Raw genomic sequence first — 26,933 nt, 5'->3', positions numbered from 1 at the left:
ATATATATATATATATGAAATCATCGATCATAATGGAGCAAAAGCGATTACTGTAAGATGAAAACAACAGACAAAGATGTCATAATGAAAACGATATGCCAATAATGCTAATTTGAAAGAGGAATGACGACGATAAGAACACCACCGTCATGACAAAGCAAGAAAGAGACATTAGGGATGGTGAGGGAGCATTTAAAATATCAGAAAAAAAATGAGGATGTGTACATTCGAGAAAGTTAAAGAAATTTATTTTAAAAAAAATTCATCATTTTCTGGATAACACAGAACAAACATGTTGAGCTTTGCATCATATAATCAAAATAAACATTCTTAGAGATTTAAATTATCTTATATTTATAGAGAAGGCAACTGTTGTGTCAATTTGTTGACAAATTCTGCTAAGCTATCTATGCTCATGTTTTTTTTTATGAAAAGACAATTGGCCTAAAGGCCTGTCTTCTTCTTCTTGTGTGATGCATTCAATTTCTCAAGTAATATAGCTTATCTGTTTTCTGGCAAAGAGGGAGAAAGAAAGAAAACCAGCCTTTCCATGTCTTCCACTCTTACATACTTCACAATTCCAAGAGCAACACACAAGTGTAATTAGATTTAGAGAAGTAAAGAGCATGGAATACTTCAGCAGCACTCACCGAATTAAATAGCAGAAAAGTGTGATGCGTTCAGCTTATGAAGTAATATGATTTCATCTGTTTTCTGACAAAGAGGAAGAAAACAACACCCTTTCCATGTCTTCGACTCTTACAAACTTCACAATTCCAAAAGCAACACTCGAGTGTAATTAGCTTCAGAGAACTCAAGACCATGGGAAGAACAACTGGAACAGACTACTTACTGATTGAGGACTTGAACGGCACAAAATGGTGAGACAAAATATTGCATAAGCTTTAAAGGTCCAGAATTCATCAACAAAGTGACTGCTTGATTCGCATGGCCAACTTTTGCTCTACGACCACCCGAAGATGAAGTCGAGAACGTAGACGAGCGCCAGCGAGAGTGGGTAGAGCAAGTATGCGAAGAAGCAAGTCCACAGTGGGAAGGTCGTGCGGAAGCTGGTGAAGAGGCCCATCACCACACAGACGATGAAGATGATGAGAACTTCGGCTGAGAAGTCCCAAGCTAATTGTCTCACGTAAACAAGGGCCTAGAAAACAGCCAAGCAAAGCGTGTTGTTCATCGTCACCGCTCCGTATATCTGCACAAGCAAATTTTTAGGTAGGGAAGAACTCCTCCTCAGTATCACCAACGGTTCTGGTTTTCTTGGTTCCACTATTGAATGCAGAAACTGTGATGTGATGGCTAAATAAATTTCTGACAGAGTTATCCAATAAATGCAGAAATTATATCAGACGAAGAGAATTCTGACTTTATAGTAAGAGCAATTTGAATATAATGAGATTCACTAGCCTGAAGTTTCTAGCTTAGGATACTTACTGATGGTACAACCTGCAGCTGCACGAGAGACAATGTGTGAGATAGCATTACCAAATATGGGATAGGTGATGTATACATTTTTCTGTAGCACAATGTACATGATAACTACAAGAATTAGTTAAAACAATGGTGTTTGAGAAGGGCCAACATTGTGCTTGTCTATTTAAACATCAAAACTAAATTCAATGGATTTTTAATGTTGTTGTACGCCCAAGAAATCTGAAACAACTAAGGGACAGAATCAGGAAAAAAATTGGGTAATCCCCAGCCAAATGTGATATTAACTCAATTTGATCTTCCTATGCGGACAGAACATTGCAACTTACATTGGGAAAATGATAATGAATTAAGTCTAAATTATAAAAAAAAAACACTTAAACTATTACACAGGTTTTATATGCCAAATTTCTATTAAGTGGGGGAGAAATGTAATCACCGATAATTTTTTCCTTAACATAAATTAATTACTATAAATGATATATTACTTTATTATTAACTTCTATATTTGTGTATTATAGTTAAGGAAATGATTAGATTTGATTTCCTTAATCATATGGATAAGTTAGGAATTCTACTAATCAATTAAATTATTAATTAATTTATTTCCTAATGAGTGATTTGATATTTAGGAAGTAAATAGTTTACATTCCATTTTTGTGTGTGAACTATAAGAAATAAATATTATATTACTTTTTTTTGTGTGTGAAAGTAAATATAAAATAAATTAAAAATAAAAATTAAATTATTATTTACCTTTCGGGGAGATCTCATCTTCTCCTATATAAAGGGACTATTCATCTCTCATTCTCTACTAGGCCTAACAATAGGAGGATTGAGGAGATGACTTTTTAGGGAGATGATATCAAGGAAGGGATAATCGAAGAGAGGTAGGATCCTTTCTTTTTAATTAGTTTTGATTTATGTTTTGAAATCTTGACATTGAGATTGTTACAATTTTATAATGAATAATGATATTTTAATTTCGAAATTTCATGATTTTTAAATAATAATAATTGATTTGTGATGTTAGACTGATTATTTGATTTGTATTGATCTTTTAAGCTTAAGTAAATTTTAATATTGATTTAATTATTAAAATTATTATTTAGTATAATAATTCTAATTTATTTAATTAGTTATATCTATATTTCAAGAATTATGTGTGATTTTTTGTAATGTAATTAGTTTTAAATTTTAGATCATGAATCTAAAGATTTAATTAATGTATTTGAATAATTCTTTAATAATTTTAAATATTAAAATCTAATTTGATAAAAGGAGTCTAATTGGGGTGTCAAGTTGATCGATCAGATCGAATCGACTCAGACCATGTGATCATGTACAACCTAGCTTATGTGACTAAGCACAACCTAGCCCATGTGGTCAGGCATGACCGAACCCATGTGGCTAGGTACGACCCAACCATGTGGTTAGGCATGAACCAGCTCATGTGGCTAGATACAATCCAGTCCATGTGGCCATGTATAACCCAACTCATATGGTAAGGTACGACCCAACCATATGGCTAAGCATGGGCCAGCTTATGTGGCTAGGTACAACTCAGTCTAAGTGGTCAGATACGACCCCAACTCATATGTCTATGATCAATTTGTGAGCCAAGCATGGCTTAGTTCAATGGTAAGGCCCAGCCCAACTTATAAGTGAGACTTAGCCTAGTCCATGAAGTTAAGTCTGCCCAGCTACGCGATTGATATTAGACATATCATCGCTCCTTTTATATAGCCCGTCGTACCTCAACTCAACCTAGTATTTGAAACAGGTATATGCAATGTATATGACCCGCCCAAGACTCAGGTGGGTTGGTTCGGTTTGGGTTAGTACTATACGACATAGTCCAATCTCCTTCTCTATTGGTTTGAGCTCATTAATTGACGAAATCAAACAGGTTTGATCAGTTAAAACTGATTTAGGGTGATTCCAAACTAACTTAACTAGTTCAAACCTATTTGACCTAATCGAGATCAATCAAATCTAAATTAGACCGGTTTAGGGTGATTCCAGACTGATACCATAAGGATTTAGTATTGGTTCCGTTAGATCATAATCGAATTGAGTTTGGTTTAAGTCAATTGAGCTATTCCAATTAGGGTTTTGATTGATTGAGGACTACTGAGATATTGATATTTAATGCTTTTATGATACGATGAATTTAAAGGTTTTATCTGAAGATGTCATTTGAAAATGATTATTGGTTTTCTATGTTTATGATATTGATATGATAAGTATCATGTAGTAGATGTGACTAGACTAGTAGTTCACATTGGGAGTGCAACCTGTGAAAGGAGCTACGGGCCCATCATAGTGCGGAGCCATAAATGAACATAGTCTAGTAGATTTACATCAAGTATAGTCTCTCATAATATTTAATCATATTGATTTCTTGATGTATGCATGAGTGATTGAATGAGTGTAAATGAATGATCATGGATGTTTATGTATCCCTGCCGAGGGTAGGTATGACGATTCCCTTCGGGGATTAGCGGGCCGTCAGACGTGATGGTTAGACGGTTCCTCCATCCGCTGTTGGGAGGAACGTGTCCCCACTTGGGCGGGTGAGGGATACCACTCCATCCGTTGTTGGGAGTGCGATATGGATTATCTCCATCCGCTGTTGGGAGGAATCCATCCCGTGGAATATGCCTCTCCATCCGTTGTTGGGAGAGCGCACCATTGGGTGATGTACGCCTTTGTTATTATGTATGTGTTGCATATGACTGATGCATGATTTTGTTTATTATGCAAGAAATTATCATCATTTTTCTGATGCATAAGTTTTATGATGAATAGATATATTTTCATATTGAATTATTGATATTTGTTTATATTTCATGAATATTGAAGATTATTTTTATAATTTTTCTGAGGTTTCTACCAGCATGTGTGATTGCTGATGTATTTTTATTTTATATTTATTTTCAGAGTAATCTACTATTGTGTAATAGATCTGAAGCTTGGGTGGAAGAGACTTGTGACCCTGTGAAGAAGATGTCAATTTTCTAACTAATAGAATATCTACTACTGTAAAGACTGATTTGAATTCAAAGACGAATGAAAAGAAAATGAGAGAGTTTATTATGTAAATTATGGATAATAAATTTCTGATTTATTATTCTTTTTATAAATTCGGGATGTGACAAATTTAATGGTATCAGAGCAATGATTTTGAGGACCTGTTGGAATATGGGATTCTAGGACTAGAATATTAGATGACCCAATTAGTGTTTGAGATTTTGATTTTGAGAATTAGATTAAATACAACAAATATTTAAGATATTATGATCATTTTTAGTCAAATATAATTTTTTTATAAAAATAGTTGATTAAAGATGTTACTTGAATTTCGTTAAATGATTTGAAATAGGATTATAGAAGGTCAAAATTTTAATTTTTCTCTAAATTAAAATAAGTGTCATATTAGTTTATCTTATAAACTCTCATAAGATTTTATATTTTGAATGTGATTTTTCCTTTATCCTCTTTGTCCCCTTTTTGAAAAGTAGATTAGGGATGTTAATTTAATTATATAATATTTTATTTTTGAGATATATATGACTTAGTTATTCATTAAGATTATAGTAAGTTTCAGTTATTCTCTTAATTTAAAAGTTTTGATATTTTTAAGTGTAAAAATTTTATAGGAACTTTATAAATATAAATATAAAGTATTTATATTTATAATTTTTGTTACCATATATTATTCTTAAAATTGAGATTAAATTTGATATGTAGGATGGTTTGTAGAAGTTATTGTTGGCACTGATAAAATATATGACTTTAAAGTTAGAATATATTTGATTGTGCATTGATATTTAAACTTAATTGTATGAGTAATTAATTTAAATATAGTTTGATTTAATGTAAAATTATCAGATATTATTTGTTTAATGAAGTGATGAGTCTAATGAGAATTAGATATAATGCTATTTCTTTGACACATATAAAATGTAAATTATTCGAAATTATAAAAGAATATATGTTGAATAGTTGGATAAATTTTCATCATTTAAATTGCTTTTGTTGAGTTGTACCTCAACTTATATTTTATGTCAACAATTAATTAATTTTTAAAACTTAAAAATTTTATTGATTTATTAGATATAGAATTTGATATACTTGGGTAATCTAAAACCAAATTTATTCAATAAGTTTCATTAATCTATCATATATTTTATGTTAAAAATATATATATTTTTGACTAAAAATTTTTCGAGTGGTACATTTAATTAAAATATTTTTCAAGCTAATTTAGTTTTGTCCGATTTAGTATTTCAAAAGTTAACTATATTGATTAATGTTATTCTTAATCACATTTGGGGGCCAAATTTCTATTAAGTGGGGGAGAAATGTAATCACCGATAATTTTTCCCTTAACATAAATTAATTACTATAAATGATATATTATTTTATTATTAACTTTTATATTTGTGTATTATAGTTAAGGAAATGATTAGATTTGGTTTTCTTAATCATATGGATAAGTTAGGAATTCTACTAATCAATTAAATTATTAATTAATTTATTTCCTAATGAGTGATTTGATATTTAGGAAGTAAATAGTTTATATTCCATTTTTGTGTGTGAACTATAAGAAATAAATATTATATTACTTTTTTTGTATATGAAAGTAAATGTAAAATAAATTAAAAATAAAAATTAAATTATTATTTACCTTTCGGGGATATCTCATCTTCTCCTGTATAAAGGGACTATTCATCCCTCATTCTCTACTAGGCCTAACTATAGGAGGATTGAGGAGATGACTTTCTAGGGAGATGATATCAAGGAAGGGATAATCGAAGAGAGGTAGGATCTTTTCTTTTTAATTAGCTTTGATTTATGTTTTGAAATCTTGACATTGAGATTGTTACAATTTTATAATGAATAACGATGTTTTAATTTCGAAATTTCATGATTTTTAAAAAATAATAATTGATTTGTGATGTTAGATTGATTATTTGATTTGTATTGATCTTTTAAGCTTAAGTAAATTTTAATATTGATTTAATTATTAAAATTCTTATTTAGTATAATAGTTCTAATTTATTTAATTAGTTATATCTATATTTCAAGAATTATGTGTGAATTTTTGTAATGTAATTAGTTTTAAATTTTAGTTCATGAATTTAAAGATTTAATTAATGTATTTGAATAATTCTTTAATAATTTTAAATATTAAAATCTAATTTGATAAGAGGAGTCTAATTGGGGTGTCAAGTTGATCGATCAGATCGAATCGACTCAGACCATGTGATCATGTACAACCTAGCTTATGTGACTAAGCACAACCTAGCCCATGTGGTCAGGTATGACACAACCCATGTGGCTAGGTACGATCTAATCCATATGGCCATGTATGACCCAGCCCATGTGGTAAGGTACGACCCAACCATGTGGTTAGGCATGAACTAGCTCATGTGGCTAGATACAATCCAGTCCATGTGGCCATGTATAACCCAACTCATATGGTAAGGTACGACCCAACCATGTGGCTAAGCATGGGCCAACTTATGTGGCTAGGTACAACTCAGTCTAGGTGGTCAAATACGACCCCAACTCATGTGTCTATGATCAATTTGTGAGCCAAGCATGACTTAGTTCAATGGTAAGGCCCAGCCCAACTTATAAGTGAGGCTTAGCTTAGTCCATGAAGTTAAGCCTGCCCAGCTACGCGATTGATATTAGACATATCATCGCTCCTTTTATATAGCCCGTCGTACCTCAACTCAACCTAGTATTTGGAACAGGTAAATGCAATGTGTATGACCCGCCCAAGACTCAGGTGGGTTGGTTCGGTTTGGGTTAGTACTATACTGTTAGGATCGAGAGCACTAAGAGGGGGGGGTGAATTAGTGCAGCGGTAAACTTTTTGCGATTAAAACCGAAAGCTGCGTTCGAATGATAAAAACGATTTCTGTGTAAAATCCGATTCTAAGCAAGATGATATTAAAGTTAATCTAGGCAGTTTGCAGCTATGATAAAAACCAGAATATAGGCGCAAACTGAAATCCGACGTTCGTACGAAGAAACTGATTTATGTCTAAATGTTGATTCGTAAATCACTTGATTAGGCAAGATGCAGTTTAAGCAAGAGTATGAAGGCAGTTTGTAGTTATGGTAAAGCTCAAAACATAAACGCAATCTGAAATATGATGATCGTACGAAAAAGGCAGATTTACGTCTAAACGCTGATTCGGAAAGTAAAAGGCTTGAAACCCGATCGTAAAAGCGCAGAAGGCAGTAAGCTTCAGAGGAGGTTTGCAGTAAAGATAATATGCTCAAAATAAATGCAAACCGAGATTTAGAGTGGTTCGGTCAATCTTGAACTACTCCACTTTTGGCTTCCTCCACCGACGAGGTCACCGACGTCAACTAGAGGCCTTCCTTCAATAGGCGAAGGCCAACCACCCTTTTACAGTTTCACTCCTTTTGACGGGCTTAGGAGACAACCCTTACAGAATTTTCTCTCCTCTCTTTACAACTCAGAACTTGGAAGAAAAGAGGGAGAAGAACTTTTGGCCTCTACAACAATTTTGAGCTCTAAGAATCACAGAAAAAGATTAAGATTTCGGTGTATGTCTGTGCTCTTTCAGTGCTGAATGGGTGGGGTATTTATAGGCCCCAACCCAGTTCAAATTTGGAGCTCAAAACTGTCAATTCCTGGAATTCCGGGATCAGGCGGTTGCACCTCCTGACTGGAGCGGTTGCACCGCCTGGCAGAGCTCGAAGACTGAGCCTCTGGGCGGTGCCACCTCCTGTCAGGGGCGGTTGCACCTCCTGCCAGAGCTCGAAGACTGAGCTCAGGCGGTGCCACCTCTTGTCAGGGGCGGTTGCACCGCCCAGTCTCACTCGGAGACTGAGCCCAGGCGGTGCTACCTCCTGGCTGGGGCGGTTGCACCGCCCAGTCTCGCTCGGAGACTGCCTCCTGGGCGGTGCTACCTCCTACCCTGGCGGTGCTACCTCCTAGCACTATTTCAGGTCCGAATGGGTTGATTCATTCGGCCCAATTTGGGTCTTTCAGGGGCCCGATTGCCCCAAGATTAAGTTAATGGGATCACCTCCCATTTCTAACTTAATCATTGTGCTAACTACGATTATTTCCTAAGACATTTATTGCAACTTGCTCCGGTACGTCAATCGCTTCTTCCGGCGAGCTTCCGGCGAACTTCCGTCGATCATCCGATGAACCCTCGGTGATGCTCCTGCGGACTTCCGGCAAACTCCTGGACTTGCGACGATCCACTTGGCGAGTTCCGACGAGCTTCTTTGGCAAGCTCCTGGACTTCTCGGATTTGTTCCCGTAGAACCTCCGACGACCGTCCGAACTTCCGTAGAACTCTCGAACTCCCAACGTGATCATTGTCTTGACTCCGACGCAACTCCTGCTGCATGTCTTTCTTCCATCGTAGTTAATCCTGCACACTCAAAACAAAAACTTCGATCGAGACAATTAATCCTAAGCAATTAACCAAGTTGTCCGGCATGTCATTGGTCCCTCGACGCTTCGTCCGATTCTTCGGCGCATCGTCCTTTCCTGCGGCCTATTGCCCAATCGGCCAGTTGGCTCCGCAACTCCGATATCCTTGGCACAATACCCGCTTTTCTTGGCCCGATGCCCGAGTCCACGGCCCGAAGCCTTCTGTCGATACGTCGACCGATCCACCGGCCCAACGTCCAATCTTCTGACATGTTCCTCCGGCACAACATGATTTTCCTGCTTTAATTGTCTCATCCTGATCGAGGCATCCTGCGTCACTCAAAACGTAGATTAAATCATAAACATATATCAAGTAGTTTCATCATCAAAATACGAGATTCAACAATCTCCCCCTTTTTGATGATGACAACCACTTGATGACGGAGTTAAACTTAACTCCCGGAGTTTAAACAAACTCCCCCTATCAATATGCCATATTGATAGAATCTTGAATTCAAACTGAATTCAAGTCATTGCAATATTCATCATGAATACTTGCAACACGTCATTATGAACTTATGCATAAACTTATGCATAACATGTCATGTCATCAACATACTTCTCCCCCTTTGTCATCAACAAAAAGGAGAAGTACCACAATCAAGTGTTTGTGATATTGGTTCAACTCATTGCATGAAAAAACATAATATCAAGTTTTATCATCATGCAGTTTTGAAGCCAGAAAATTTAGCAAATGTTACATCATGCTTAGAACATTCAAGCTATCAAGTTTTAGATATGCAAGTTTTACAGCATACAAGATAGCACTTTTATAACATGCAAGCTAGCAATGTTGCAACATTTTAGAACTTGCAAGGTAGCAATTTAGAAATGTTCAAGAAGGCAACTCTTGCTTCTTGAAATATGCAAGTTGCAAGCTAGCAAATTTTTACGATATGCAAGTTTTGCTTCTTGAGATAGGCAAGATAACACTTTTGCAATTTTTGTTTGGCAAGCTTGTGATGTTCAAGATAACAAGCTCTTTCTTCTCTTTTGAGAAGTGTCATTTTTGCTTTCTTTGCAAAGTGCAAGCTAGCAAAATGCCAAACTAGCAAGAGATAATGTTTTACATGAGGCAAGAAAACAATTTAACAAGTGTTACATTTGCATATTCTCTTTAGATGTGCAAGAAAATAAACAAGTTTTTGCATTTTCTTGACATTTCAAGCTAACAATTATCGGTGATGTTCAAGATAGCAATTTCTTCTCTTTTGTAATTTTTGCCTTTTTCTTGAATTGTGCTAGCAATCTATCTCCCCCTTTGTCATTGTCAAAAAGAAGGGAAAAACCCTTTACATCAATTTCTAAATCATGACAAAGGTAAGTAATCATTCTTATTTGTGCATCATTATAGTTTCAATGCACAAATTCATTAATATTACATTTCATTTTTTTATGCACGATACCGAAAAATCAATCATCATCATGAGCATATCAAACATGATATTCAAGCATTCATGATATATCATTTTGGCAACATGATCATAGATATTCAAACGATGGTATCTAAATGTCAAAATTCATTACATCCTATTATGCATGATCATTAACTCCTCATTTGTATTTCATGCATTATTTCATTTCATCTCATAAGGAATATCAAGAAGAGTTATTGGATGATGAGATAAATATTTTATGAATACACGGAATTGTATAAAAATCATATCATAAGTGTTTCATGTATTCATATTATCACATGAAGCATATTATCATTTTTAAGATTCATAACATGAATAACGTTATTACTATTTCATCAAAATCAATTTCGAGATTCACACAATATCATGAAATCATTAATCTCGATAAGATGGGAAAAGCTTTTTCTTTTTAAGTGATTCTTTTAACATATCATAAAAAACTCATTCATAATTCAAGTGATTTACAAGATATCATAAATGAATTTATCACTTGTATTTCATCAAAATCGAGAACTCTAGAGATAGAAAATGATTGAAGCATTTAACATGATTGAAGCATGATTCATATTTAAAGTGTATCTTATGTCGTAAATACGAATCAAGCATTTGTCAAATCTGAAATCATCCTCAAAATTACATTCAATAAATTCATATATGACAAGCATAGATTTATTGAAAAATCAATAAGATAGAGGATTACATTTCAAGTGTTCATCAATTGTAGCATTTCATCACATTGACACGGACTTAGCTGGTTTTGCCTAAGTCGTGCGGTACCCTTGCGTGTCCGTCCGCAAAGGTCAGCCTCCCCGAAGCCTCCCATTGTCCCTTAGGACCAACAAAAGAGAGAACGGGCTAGAGAAAACGCCTCAATCGGGATCCACAAGCAAACATCTCCGAAAAACACTTCATAGACAATGCAAATTACAAACAGACTTTACAAGCTCTGAACAGTGGCACAACAAAGGGTAAAATGATCCATTACAGACCGAAAAGCTCTCGCACGTGCCCACATGACACAACCTTTATTTACAAGCCTAAAGAGGCCACCAACCCAACTAAAATGGGACTATTGAGCCTTCGGCCGCCCCTTTACATGCTGTACAAGGCATGAACATGCCAAAAGACACGGACACACATAAGCATTACATCGAACATCTTGTTTAGAAGTTTGTCCGTGACATTCTCCCCCACTTATCCCTTCGACGTCCTCGTCGAAGCCTTTGTGAACACTGCAACTCTTCGCCTTTGCTGAGTCTTCAATCTTCTGCTCCAGCTGCAATGCGCCTCCTGGCTCCCAGTTGCTCTCCGCTGCTGTTTTTGATTAGTCGAACCTTTGATCCGCCATGCTGCTTCAACTCGCCAATGACTCTGACTTTGGTGTGGGGTTGGCTGAGTTGTGTTGATCCTCGTTGATTCCTGCGGATCCACCAAAATGAAGGAAGAGACCATCCTTACTGCGCCAGTCGCTCAAAAATTCCACATGCTGCTTGAACTGGGTGGATGCTTGTTGGAGCTTTAACGAGCATCGCCTCGCAAACTTCTGAAGTTTTGGGTCCTTCCTCCACAACATCTGCTCATTGACTCTTCTTTCAGTTAGTTGTCACATCCAAGTAGGTTCGCATCACTTCCGCTTTCGATTGGCATTTCGTTGGGAAATGAAGCGGACAATCTACTCTCAGTAGCACTGATCACCGTTGGTGAGGATTTGACAACTATTGTCTTCCATTCTCTTCGAAGGGTCTTTGAACTTGTGCAGAGCTCCTCTGCTGGATAGATAAGAGAATTGGAGTACTCGGTTTCGCCCATTCTCTTAAGAGTTGAGAAGGCAACGGTTACTTGACTTCACCCGCCTCCTCGAGGTTGTACTTCATGCATCGAGCTGGTTACTGGCCTTCGCCTGCTCTTTGCTCACACTTCTGAAGCACTTGAAGTGTTTGCACTCCTTGCGTTGAGTTAGCTACTGTGATTCACCTTCTCAATGCCGTTGAACTTCTGGAATGCAGGAAGTTTTCACCCCAACTTGGAGTAATTCTCTGATAGATGAGGTCGCCTCTAGGATTGTACCGTCTTCTCCATCAACCCTGCCGCCTACTCCACTGAGTAGCAAAGGTACAGCACCGCGTACTGCTTGCTTCGTTCCTTGGTCGTGCACTCTTGTATGACCCGAAGTCCTTCACTTACGGCTATCTTGATGAGAAACTTGTTGACACCGGTCTTACGAAGTTCCTCGGTCTCTGCCCTTCAGCCTTGTCTCGGTACTTGGAGATTGCCTCTGCATTCTCCACCTCCTCGGGCCCTTTCACGACCAAACACTCTCCCTCCATGAGAGTAAGGGATCAATGACCTTCACGGAAGTCCCGCCTCTGCGGTACCATGGCGCTGCCATGCCCATGGCACTACTATCCGTCGCCTCGCATCTCCATCCCTTTTCTTCACAATCAGTAGATATGCCTCCGTGACACTCCTCCGAGTCCACCTCCATTCTAACTGATTGCTTGATTTTGGGTAGCTAGGTCCCTCTGGACTCGTCGTCGCTTCCTCGCCCCTTTCGACCCCCTGCTTCAACACCTCTGTGTTCTCTAAGCAGTCTGTTTGATCGATGGAGAGACAGACTGCAACTCCCATGCATGGCCTCTGCCATCACGTTGTAGGGTTTGCACCAATTCTGTTCTCCTTAGCTTCCTTGGTAGCAACGTTCGCTTACTCGGCCTTGTCCTCTGACTTGCCGGGCTCCCTTAAGCGAATATGAGCTCTGGACCAGTCCAAATCTCCAGCTACTTCGATCATACCTCTACATGATCAAGTCCCTCCCATGGAACTCACTGGCACTTGCATTCGAACTTTTCCCTTAGTGGAACACAGCCCCCATATGCTGATGACCAAGGTTTTCATCCGATGCAAAATTCGATGCACGCCCGGAAGACCCGCCTCTGCGGTACCATGGCCTTCACTCCTTGAATCCATAGGCCTTCTTGCCGTCGTGTTGTTCACCGAAGTGGAGCTCCCAGTAGCTCCCGATCATACGTCCATATGATCTAGTCCCTCCCGGGACTATGTCGTGTGTGTCGCATTGCCACGAACTGTTCCACCACGATCCGCTGCACCATGTCGCCTCCTGGTGACATCTCCATTGCATTCTGATCCTTGTGGAATAAGCTCGAATTGTGAACCCTCCATGTGTGGCCTCTGCCAATACATCGCAGGGTCTCCTCCACCTTCGATTCTGTTCGCTCCTTTGGCAATCGACCTTCATCCACCCACTCTTGGGTCACACCTAGATGAAGCACCGCTCTAGGACAGTCCGTCGCCTAGTAGCTCCCGAAGTCCACCGACTTCGCTGTAAATTGTGCACTATTGCCTGGATCCTGGGCCTCTGCCCCTACCAGCACAATCCCCGCTGCGCACCGCTTCCATCATAGCAACTCGAATGGCAACACTGTGGTATATTCTTCAAGAGTACCCGCCTCTGCGTCCTCTTGCCCCGTGCTAAGGCCTTCTGTACCCAACTTCGCCTCCGCAAATTGAGTCGCCTTAGTTCCTCCATCAAATGCTTCTCCGAGATAAGGTGCATGTGCCCCGAAGCTCCCTTCGTCTTTGGCACCATGCAAGATGAGTCTGCTCCGTCAGAATGAAGGACCCATGGAACAACATGATCCTACTCTTGCCTCTGCAAGAGTTCATGTCTTTGACCTCTGTCTAAGGAAAGCACTGTGCTTCTGCTCCATGTTCCAACTTCTCTGCTGGCTCCCTTCATGCGGCTTGGGTACTTCGCCAAGTTACACCCAAGTTGCTTCGCTCCTCGTTTTTGCATTGAGTCGATGGTGGCCCTCGTGCCCACCATTCCACGGGTCAGCCCTCCCTCGAGTCCGATCTCCACATCGACTCCAAGTGTGCCTTCATTTAAGTTGCTTTGGGTCGCTCCCCCACTTGATCTCACAATGCATCCACCAATGCATTCTCTCGAGCGAGATCATGCGACAACTCCTCGCCGCTTGCTCAGTCCATCGAGCTTCGTGGAGTTGTTTGTTGAGGTACTCCTCCTCAACATGTGAAGTCCATCTCACATGATTCTCCCTTTGGAGAGCCGAGACTTATCCCTCCTGGATAACTGTCCCGTTGGAGCAACATCTCTCTTCGCTTCTGAGACCACCATCCCGTTGGACTACTCCGATCTGCTGAACAAACTGTGCATTGTTCTGCCTCTTGTAAACGCACTTGCTAGATTGCGCCTCCACGTCAATACAGCCATCGCTGCACCCCTCCAGGCCTAGCAACATGCTGAACTCGTTGCACACTTCAGCCTCCTCCGGACGTATCCTTCGCATGCCGAAGAGAAAGATTCAATGCTCCATGGCGCCGAGTCTCGACCGCCTTGGGATGGCCACGAACATTCCATCGTCCGCATACAAGCCCATGCATGAGTACCGAATTCTTCGAGTTAGCAATTCCCCTCACCTCTGTGAGCTTTGCACAACTCTTTCGGTCGTTGAGCAACTCATTCCACTTTGCATGGTCTCGTCCTTTTGCCAAGCGCCTCGCTTGCCTTGAGCACCATCAAGTAAAGTTGTCAACGTTGAGCCGTAGCTCAAACTCAGCCATCCCAACCTTTGTACGCTCCACATTCTTCCAAGCTTGCCTGTTCTCGTGGTGCCTCTTGCGCGAAGGGTTGGCCATTCCTCGGAATGCCAAACTCAGATGCCCGCTCCTCTGAGCGACTCCTTTTCCCTACATCTCCATGCCCGTTTTCCCTCAAACGGTCGCGCGAGTGCTGACTGCCCTCAACGCAGCCCCGCTAGGTCCCCCACGTTTGCATGTCAAGTGTTTCTATGAGTGCTTGTCCCGCTCTGATACCATATGACACGGACTTAGCTGGTTTTGCCTAAGTCGTGCGGCACCCTTGCGTGTCCGTCCGCAAAGGTCAGCCTCCCCGAAGCCTCCCATTGTCCCTTAGGACCAACAAAAGAGAGAACGGGCTAGAGAAAACGCCTCAATCGGGATCCACAAGCAAACATCTCCGAAAAACACTTCATAGACAATGCAAATTACAAACAGACTTTACAAGCTCTGAACAGTGGCACAACAAAGGGTAAAATGGTCCATTACATACCGAAAAGCTCTCGCACGTGTCCACATGACACAACCTTTATTTACAAGCCTAAAGAGGCCACCAACCCAACTAAAATGGGACTATTGAGCCTTCGGCCGCCCCTTTACATGCTGTACAAGGCATGAACATGCCAAAAGACACGGACACACATAAGCATTACATCGAACATCTTGTTTAGAAGTTTGTCCGTGACAACATGGTAAGATATCAATGCGTAAAATTACGATACAAGTTCTTGATATCTTAACGCATGATGCAAACATGGTATAATGCAAATTTGGTAATCATAGCATCAATTCATATAAGCATTGCAAATATGGCAATCATATCAATTCATATATCTCTTGATGATGCAAGCATGGGATAATCATAGCATAGTGTTTATAGCATCAATTCATTTATTTCTCCCCTTTTTTAAGTGTTTCATCTTAAGTGATCGATTTCATGTTAGCATGCCTTTTCATGTATGTCAAATAAAAACATGCATCAATTTTTAAAGCCACTGTTATTATCATGAAAATCGATAATCCATAATTATCAAGAATCATCATACATAATTTCAAAAATATATACTCATAACTTCAAATTAAACATGATTTAATATACTCAAAATCAAGAAATAACAATGGACATCAACATGATACACATTATTACTTCTTAACCATGATTTCATATTTTCAATCAAAATCATTTTGTTTGTTTATCATAAAATATGCAATATTATCATTTTCGAAATTACTAGCATGATCATAATATATATATATATTTAAAACATTAATTCTAAACTAAAAAAGAAAATACATCATGAAAGCATCAAGTAATTTCAAAATAAATTTGGGGGATTTCGATTACCTCATCATTGAAAGTGGTTAAGGCGTAGTTTGCCACCTCGCCTTTCTTGATTTTCTCCTTGGTTGCCTTCCTCTTCTTTGGCCTCTTCCTTCGTTCAAGTTCATTGTCTATTTTAGATTTTTGTTTAATAAACTTATTAAGATTTAGTGTTCGAAGCATCATTGTCCTCATCACTTGAGTCATCGCTCAAGTGGGTATTCATTTGTCCGGAGTTCCAAATCCTTCCTGTTCTTTGGAAGGTGACTTTGTTCATCATGTTCATCATGTTCATCATGTGCATTATGCACCATTTCATATGTCATCAACGAACCAATTAGTTCTTCAAGTGGTAAGTTGTTTAGGTTTTTAGCTTCTTGTATTGCAGTTACTTTTGGATCCCACTTCTTAGAAAGAGAACGCAAAGTCTTGTTTACGAGTTCAAAATCCGAAAAACATTTTCCAAGAGCTCTTAAACTATTGACGACATCCGTGAAACGGGTGTACATGTCGCCTATAGTCTCGCTTGGTTGCATTCGAAAAAGCTCAAAATCATGCAATAAAATGTTAACTTTCGAGTCTTTGACTCTACTAGTTCCCTCGTGCGTGATTTCAAGTGTTCGCTAAATGTCAAAAGCCGTTTCGCACGTAGAAATCCGATTGAACTCATTTTTGTCCAAAGCGCAAAATAAGGCATTCATAGCCTTTGCGTTTAAAGAAAAATACTTCTTCTCCAAATTCGACCATTCGTTCATCGGTTTAGAGGGAAGTTGAAAATCGTTTTCAACGATATTCCATAAATCCAAATTCATAGAAGTCAAGAAAACTCTCATTCGAGTTTTCCAATAAGTGTAGTCCAATTCGTTAAACAACGGTGGACGAACAACCGATAAGCCCTCTTGAAGAGCCATTTCTCTCGGGTGTAAATCCGAAATGAGAAATACCGGGCTCTGATACTAATTGTTAGGATAGAGAGCACTAAGAGGGGGGGGTGAATTAGTGCAGCAGTAAACTTTCTGCGATTAAAACCGAAAGCTGCGTTCGAATGATAAAAACGATTTCTGTGTAAAATCCGATTCTAAGCAAGATGATATTAAAGTTAATCTAGGCAGTTTGCAGCTATGATGAAAACCAGAATATAGGCGCAAACTGAAATCCGACGTTCGTACGAAGAAACTGATTTACGTCTAAATGCTGATTCGTAAATCACTTGATTAGGTAAGATGCAGTTTAAGCAAGAGTATGAAGACAGTTTGTAGTTATGGTAAAGCTCAAAACATAAACGCAATCTGAAATATGATGATCGTACGAAAAAGGCAGATTTACGTCTAAACGCTGATTCGGAAAGTAAAAGGCTTGAAACCCGATCGTAAAAGCGCAGAAGGCAGTAAGCTTCAGAGGAGGTTTGCAGTAAAGATAATATGCTCAAAGTAAATGCAAACCGAGATTTAGAGTGGTTCGGTCAATCTTGACCTACTCCACTTTTGGCTTCCTCCACCGACGAGGTCACCGACGTCAACTAGAGGCCTTCCTTCAATAAGCGAAGGCCAACCACCCTTTTACAGTTTCACTCCTTTTGACGGGCTTAGGAGACAACCCTTACAGAATTTTCTCTCCTCTCTTTACAACTCAGAACTTGGAAGAAAAGAGGGAGAAGAACTTTTGGCCTCTACAACAATTTTGAGCTCTAAGAATCACAGAAAAAGATCAAGATTTCGGTGTATGTCTGTGCTCTTTCAGTGCTGAATGGGTGGGTATTTATAGGCCCTAACCCAGTTCAAATTTGGAGCTCAAAACTGTCAATTCCCGGAATTCCGGGATCAGGCAGTTGCACCTCCTGACTGGAGCGGTTGCACCGCCTGGCAGAGCTCGAAGACTGAGCCTCTGGGCGGTGCCACCTCCTGCCAGAGCTCGAAGACTGAGCTCAGGCGGTTGCACCTCCTGACTGAGGCGGTTGCACCGCCTGCCAGAGCTCGAAGACTGAGCTCAGGCGGTGCCACCTCTTGTCAGGGGCGGTTGCACCGCCCAGTCTCGCTCGGAGACTGAGCCCAGGCGGTGCTACCTCCTGGCTGGGGCGGTTGCACCGCCCAGTCTCGCTCGGAGACTGCCTCCTGGGCGGTGCTACCTCCTAGCACTATTTCAGGTCCGAATGGGTTGATTCATTCGGCCCAATTTGGGTCTTTCAGGGGCCCGATTGCCCCAAGATTAAGTTAATGGGATCACCTCCCATTTCTAACTTAATCATTGTGCTAACTACGATTATTTCCTAAGACATTTATTGCAACTTGCTCCGGTATGTCAATCGCTTCTTTCGGAGAGCTTCCGGCGAACTTCCGTCGATCATCCGATGAACCCTCGGTGATGCTCCTGCGGACTTTCGGCAAACTCCTGGACTTGTGACGATCCACTTGGCGAGTTCCGACGAGCTTCTTTAGCAAGCTCCTGGACTTCTCGGATTTGTTCCCGTAGAACCTCCGACGACCGTCCAAACTTCCGTAGAACTCTCGAACTCCCAACGTGATCATTGTCTTGACTCCGGCGCAACTCCTACTGCATGTCTTTCTTCCATCGTAGTTAATCCTGCACACTCAAAACAAAAACTTCGATCGAGACAATTAATCCTAAGCAATTAACCAAGTTGTCCGACATGTCATTGGTCCCTCGACGCTTCGTCCGATTCTTCAGCGCATCGTCCTTTCCTGCGGCCTATTGCCCAATCGGCCAGTTGGCTCCGCAACTCCGATATCCTTGGCACAATACCCGCTCTTCTTGGCCCGATGCCCGAGTCCACGGCCCGAAGCCTTCTGTCGATACGTCGACCGATCCACCGGCCCGACGTCCAATCTTCTGACATGTTCCTCCGGCACAACATGATTTTCCTGCTTTAATTGTCTCATCCTGATCGAGGCATCCTGCGTCACTCAAAACGCAGATTAAATCATAAACATATATCAAGTAGTTTCATCATCAAAATACGAGATTCAACATATACGACATAGTCCAATCTCCTTCTCTATTGGTTTGAGCTCATTAATTGACGAAATCAAACAGGTTTGATCAGTTAAAGCTGATTTAAGGTGATTCCAAACTAACTTGACTGGTTCAAACCTATTTGACCTAATTGAGATCAATCAAATCTAAATTAGATCGGTTTAGGGTGATTCCAGACTTGGTTCCATAAGGATTTGGTATTGGTTCCGTTAGATCATAATCGAATTGAGTTTGGTTTAAGTCAATTGAGCTATTCCAATTAGGGTTTTGATTGATTGAGGACTATTGAGATATTGATATTTAATGCTTTTATGATATGATGAATTTAAAGATTTTATCTGAAGATGTCATTTGAAAATGATTATTAGTTTTCTATGTTTATGATATTGATATGATAAGTATCATATAGTAGATGTGACTAGATTAATAGTTCACATTGGGAGTGCAACCTGTGAAAGAAGCTACAGGCCCATCATAGTGCGGAGCCACCAATGAACATAGTCTAGTAGATTTACATCAAGTATAGTCTCTCATAATATTTAATCATATTGATTTCTTGATGTATGCATGAGTGATTGAATGATTGTAAATGAATGATCATGGATGTTTATGTATCCCTGCCGAGGGTAGGTATGGCGATTCCCTTCGGGGATTAGCGGGCCGTCAGACGTGATGGTTAGACGGTTCCTCCATTTGCTGTTAGGAGGAACGTGTCCCCACTTGGGCGGGTGAGAGATACCACTTCATCCGTTGTTGGGAGTGCGATTTGGATTATCTCCATCCGTTGTTGGGAGGAATCCATCCCGTGGAATATGCCTCTCCATCCGCTATTGGGAAAGCGCACCATTGGGTGATGTACGCCTTTGTTATTATGTATGTGTTGCATGTGGCTGATGCATGATTTTATTTATTATGCAAGAAATTATCATCATTTTTCTGATGCATAAGTTTTATGATGAATAGATATATTTTCATATTGAATTATTGATATTTGTTTATATTTCATGAATATTGAAGATTATTTTTATGATTTTTCTGAGGTTCCTACCAACATGTGTGGTTGCTGATGTGTTTTTATTTTATATTTATTTTCAGAGTAATATACTATTGTGTAATAGATCTGAAGCTTGGGTGGAAGAGATTTGTGACCCTGTGAAGAAGATGTCATTTTTCTAGCTAATAGAATATCTACTACTGTAAAGGCAATGATTTGAATTCAAAGACGAATGAAAAGAAAAGTAGGGAGTTTATTATGTAAATTATGGATAATAAATTTCTGATTTATTATTCTTTTTATAAATTCGGGATGTGACAATTATCTACGGCACACTAAAAGGTAACAATACATGTTAGAATATGTGTAGATTAAAATATTTGGTAGATTAACATATGTAGACAGAATACTGGGATGAACTTCTACATAGATGGTATAGACTTAGTAAGGCTCAATTAGGTACCTTAACCGGGAACCATAATAGTGTTCACAATTTTGCTTTCCAAAGAACTTTTTTGTGTATCAGATATTTAATTGCTACTGGTAACTAATGGAGTTCAACCTAGCCTTGATGTAGATTTGAAGCCTCTCCATGTTTAATTAAAATCACAATTGCTAAGGGAAGTTGAAGCACCATCTGAAGATAAAGCAACTGAGAGATGATAGGTCTCAGATAGTTCAAAAGCAATAAGATATTTACTGGTTGAGATGAATTTTATGTTCTCTGAAAGTTCAAACAAAATGAAACTGTTCAAATATTGAAAATTTTAGATAAATTTAAATACCTGAACCTAAATGTTTTTATAGTAAAAAGGAGTTTGAATAATTAAATTGTTGTCAAGAATCAAATGTGGACTAGAAATGCTAGCACTAACAAAGTAGAAATGCGTAATGAACTAGAATGTTGTTGTAGTTGACTTTCTTTAGCATACTTGCCCCCATGCTATTCCAAGTGGCAAAAAAAAAGTCACTTCAACAATTTGTCATGGGTGAAGTATGTGTTTTTTACCAAAAACACAAGATGCTTGCTAACAAAGACAGAAGTGACTTTTGAGAGAAAAAGAAACAAAGATTAAAGCTAAAAAATAAAAATCCTTTTAGAATTGAAATATATCTTGAGACACTAACCTTAGAGAAAGTAAGTGAAGCAGTTCTTTGCTTCTTTCGGCTGGCAAAAATAATCGATGAGACAGCCTCACTGGAATTGGTTGCCAGAGGCATCACAATAAATGACATGAAAAAGGCAGGTATGCTTGTAGCAATTGAAAAATTGTCAACAGCATCTACAAGAGGATCAGCAAAAATAGCTGCAAGAGCTGTTCCGAGTAGTAAAAGTAGGATGGATTTGAAGCAAATCCAGATGGGATTATAAACGCCTTCCACAACTTCATCACTCTGATCAATAAGCATATTGTGTTGATCCTTTGTGTTCTGCATTAGATAAAATCCATTACAATCCATCCACTTTTCATAGATGTCAACCACAACATGTTTTGGCGGATGTGAAAGAAGCAACTTACCATGTGAAATTCATGCATGAACTTTTTTGAGTAAGCACCAGAATTTGCAACAGAAAATTTAGCTTCATCAATCCATTTTGATATTCCCGCAACAAACTCCTCTTCTTCGATATTTGAATTTTGAGATGTATCAAATTCATTCATTATTTTATTTACAGCATCCTCCCTATCCAAATCTACGTCTTCAATTTTTATTCCTATGATAAGTGCCCTTAACTCAGAATGTGATAGTGATCCATTTGAATCCAAATCTAGTTTATGGAACAACCTGTGACACCTCACGACCAATAGCTAGAATCAGTGGAACACCTCACGACCAATTAAATCAAAAATAAATACTAACTTTTTTACAACACTTATATTAGGTTCTCCATCATCATTGATGAGCCATCCAAGTGATTGCATCTGAGCATGTATTAGAATTCCTGATATTACATGTTTGTGCTTTGCATATGCCAATCTTCACCACTGAATCTATGGTTGAAATACCTGGTTCATAGTATGAATTAAATTATGTTAGTAGATTTTAGTACCTCTTGCAGTAGATGAAATCATAATAGCAACAATCGGTAATACGACCTAACTGCTTATTATGCTCAACATGAACTACTTGTTATGCTCGACATGAACCTGATAAATATATAAAAGATGTGACACACAATCAATCCAAATAAAAGATACAATGCTAACCTGATAAAGGATAAAATTTTACCATAGCAATTTCAGTATGAACAAATTTAAATTCATTCTCAAGCAAAATTTTGCTACGCTTACATAATAATGTCATATGTGATTATTCAATTAGGCTGGTGACACTAATGAGCAGTGACACCTCTGTTTCACTGAGACATTAGCCACAATGGGAAAAACAATATAGTCCTCATCTAGCAACTTGAATGAGTTGAATTTCTAATCTCATTTTTCCATGATCAATTTGTAAAAGATCCAACTTAAATTTTATTTATAATTGAACTTTCAAACTAAACTTAATCTTCAAACACCAAAGAATCCCTTAGCATTGTGATTTAGAAGTAATTGCGAAGGAAAAAAACACATCGAAGCGCAGGTACATTTGACAAGGTATACTAGTTCAGTGTGACTTTCTGGACTTTATGGCTTGCTGTTTTACTAATTTGTGTGCTTTTCTAGGCTAGAACAAGCTTCGTTGATCCAAACAGGTGATAAGTGATGGATAGATATCTAGGTTTGATAAAAACATTACATTTTTCTCAATAGTTACCTGATAAAGACAATAAGAAACCAAGAGCACAGTTGCAACAATGAAAGAAAGTAAGACTGCTAGATGCTGTCCAGAGGGAAAACTGAAAACTCTAGGCATTTGCACAATTACAAATGGGATAATGGATACGGCCATAATCCTTGCAGCATTGCTTGTCTGAAGATCAGTTGAAACACCAGACCCTTAAAAACAAATTAGAAATGAAACAATCAGTACCTAAGCAGACCACGGCTGATATAAACATTATCTTGACAAGTCAATGCATGTAAAAACATTGAACTTGATCACTTGATCATTCAAGAACATGCAAGTTTAAATTATTAGATATTTATAGCAAGGAATGCAATACCGTACCATACGGGTGTTTTGAGGTTGGCTCGGTACGGTACGGTATCGTGTACCGAGCGATACGCCAGGGCGTACCGAGCGGTACACCTAATTTAGGTGTAAAACCCTCCGAAAATACCTGAAAATAAAAAAAAAGTTAGGATAGGAGTTTTAAGTTAGAAATGAATATAGTAATAGAATAAGTTTAGCAAAATCAATGTAAATTAGGTAAGAATAGTATCACATATCTTTTTCGGACTTTGAAGAATATCTTATGCAAGGTTCGTATTTCAGTCCATTACGGATTGTCCTTATGTAAATATTAAAATATCTACAGAAAAATCATTTGAATTGTTAGACTATTTTGTTACAATATAAACTCTAAAATTCATATGAATTGAATAATCACATATGTAGATATACCTGATTACTGATTCTACTACCAAAACGAACGATAGGCCTCTATGGGTGGTGGATCGGGGTCCTCGATCCTATACATCTGCATATCAATATGATATGTTTGTTGGACCTAATCATGAAATTGATTCCATGACATAGTGTATTGATACACTGTATGTCATTGATGCATCAATGTGGTGCTGATTGTAGGATGATTGTCATGAATCATATTCGTCACAAATCGTTGTTTTGTAAAGTTTAGGAGAACACAAATGTGAGAAAAAAAGAGTTTGAGATAGTTTAAGAGAATATGAGAATGTAATGAAGTGAAATAGGGGAGAAGAAGGGTTTAAATACTATGAGAAAGGGCTCCAACGGTCAATTTGACCGTTGGAGCACTATAGTACTGTTACAGTGATTTCGACCGTTACCGAACGATAACGGTTGAAATCGATCGTTATTGAGTTGTGTCGGACGGTAACAGTCGAAATTTCTACAATTACTGCCTGATATTACCCTATATCATCCGATACGGGGTGCTTTTAAACGTTCCGCCCGGTAGCGGGCGGTCCGCGTACCGGTATGCTGTCGGACCGGTACATACCACCCATACCGGGCAGTACTATTCGAAATTGTATACCTTGTTTATAGTAACAACATTATGGGGTGATTACTAGAAGAAAAATGGGTCAAAACAAAATTATTAGAATAAAAGGGAAAAAACATGGAAGAAGCTTAAATACAACATGTAAAATTATGCTAATCCAAACTTGGCCACATTAGCGTATAATCCTTCGATTTCTAAACAACTCTTGACTTTGTTCTGCAACTATAGCACTAAAATTATTGATCTTAACATCACAATTATTTAAATCAGTGCATTTTATAAGCACTCGAGGGATCTGAGAAGTACTACCGGTCAAAATCTTTCCTAGAAACAGGAAAAACAACACCTCTGCCATAGAACGGAACCCACAAACTGCAGAAAAAAGCTGAGAAAGGAACTGACCAAACAGACTGAAGGCTTTGGTATCTTGTGAATCAATTGAAGTTGAATCCTCCGAGAGGTCACATTTGCCAACAATTACACAGGATCCCCAGAGTACTGTCAGCAACATCACAGTCGATCCAGCAAGTAAACCCATTCCAATCAATACTTGATTTTGAGCAGTTTCTCTACTTCCAGAAAGACCAGATACTACAAGAAATGTAAGAGTATAATTAGTTGGGAAGTTAACATTTTATACTTTTTGTAAAAGTGACTAATGTCAACAGACACATATGTTTTACATATTGCAGCATCTACAGAAATCTGAGATCTATATGCCACATGCATGCTCAGATCAGTAACAGCACAACCACCCTCCTTTTTATGGGATCTGCAACAAAGACAGCGAAGTCCACATTTCCTGGCATTTGTGGTGTGGTTCATTATGCAAATAGGTGCCTGTCCTATAATATTTATGGATCTATGGATGCTCTATTCTCTAAATTTAAATGCTGATTAATGTAAGTTGTTCAGGTACCTTGGCAAGTTTATTCTTCTGAGTGCCTCAACACAACTTCAGCTGAGCACAGTTTCAGTAGTTTCATAATAATCCTGAAGTTTTATAAGGAGAAATAGATGCAAAAATAAGGAAAACTTAACTATAGAGCAAAAAGGTTAAAATCTATATCAAACACAAGACATTAGATGTTCTGTTGCACTTGTTATAAATCCATTGACTGTGGAGTACAACTACAATCCTTAGGACTTTATTAAGAAAGAAAAAGAACATGAAAATTTTCTCCAGAAATGGAATTCAGATATCAAATATTTAATTTGCCCCCGACAAAAGCAAGATCATAGTGTATCATCTTGAAACTCAAAAAATATATTTAAGATTCAACAAATCTTGTGCTTTATAAGTTAAATTGTGAATGTTCATTATCAAAATTTTGTTATATCTAGAATTAAGCAAACCTTGGATTATCTTGGTTGTGTCTAAGTAGATAATAAAGGACTATTTCTCACCGGTATTTATACATTATGCCAACATGGTCTGGCTACAAAAGGAAGTTATACAGTGGCCTCTGCAAAGGAAAGTCGAACTCTTAGTCAACCCTGGGCAAAACCTTTTGGTAGCCCCAAATGGTTGCGCTGAAACCAGTAGCAGTCCATCCACTCTACGACCGACACAAATGCCAAAACCTTGCTTCTATTGGGACAACAGCAACCCAAGAAACAAACAAAAGAAAGAAAAAATCCAATACTCTTCCCATTTACCTCTCGCCTAGCCAGTAGCAAAAGAACAAAAAACATACCACGGATCCAAATGACAGAACAGAGAATAACGGACCCAATTAATCTTAATATTAACGAACAAAAGCAAAAAAATTCCACTAGATCGGGTCGTAAATGAGAAAATCCAAAAGGTAGACCGCGACGAAACGTTCGGATCGACAAGGCCGAAGAGATCAGAGCTAAAACGCATATGTTCATACGTCAAAAGAGGAACTTGTACCAAGAATCAGCATGGCGTCAGGGAGAGCCCCAAGAATCGGGAGAAAGAGTCCACCAATAATCCCAGGACCCATGATCTCGAAGGAGAAGCTCGCTCCCCGACGACAGATACGTCGCCGCCTTGTACATCAGGAATCCGTAGGCGACGACGAGGAACATGTTTCCGACCACCGTGGTGGTGCAGGGCAGCAACCCGTAGGTCTGCTCGCACTGCTCCGCGGCAAAAATCCGCGAGCTTCGCGGCCTCTGTAGGAGGGAAATGAGGAGGGTTTGGGATCCGGGGGCGGAGGGAGAGGAAACCCCATCGGAGACCGGAAGAGCGACGGGGACGAGATCGAACGGCCGTGGGCACCGCGGCCGGCGGAAAGGAGGAGTATGAGGAGGAGAGGGAGCAGGGGGGGAAGGAGGGACTACGACTCTTCGCGCCGTGGGAAGGACGAATTGTGGCCGGGAAGGTGAAGCGATCGGAGTGTCGAGGGAAGAGTGGTCTTTTATATAGTAATGTCAGCTTTGCACAAAAGCCCTTCTTCCCACTAGTCTTTTAGCATATAATCCCCCAAAACAAACCTTAATTACTGCGGTCCGCGCAGAACGCGGAACAAATCATGGGGACTACGTGATGGCAGGGTGGGGTATTACTAGATTCCAATGGTGTT

General features: G+C 39.0%; 1 pseudogene; it reads right to left on the bottom strand.

The window, feature by feature from the left end:
- Nucleotides 1–654: 654 nt before the first annotated feature.
- LOC135597177 (sodium/calcium exchanger NCL1-like) lies at nt 655–26,878 on the bottom strand (annotated as a pseudogene).
- Between the last annotated feature and the right edge of the window lie 55 nt (nt 26,879–26,933).

The sequence above is a fragment of the Musa acuminata genome, chromosome BXJ1-11 (genome assembly GCF_036884655.1).
Source record: "Musa acuminata AAA Group cultivar baxijiao chromosome BXJ1-11, Cavendish_Baxijiao_AAA, whole genome shotgun sequence".
Lineage (NCBI taxonomy): Eukaryota > Viridiplantae > Streptophyta > Magnoliopsida > Zingiberales > Musaceae > Musa > Musa acuminata.
This window is presented reverse-complemented; position numbering and strand designations above follow the sequence as displayed.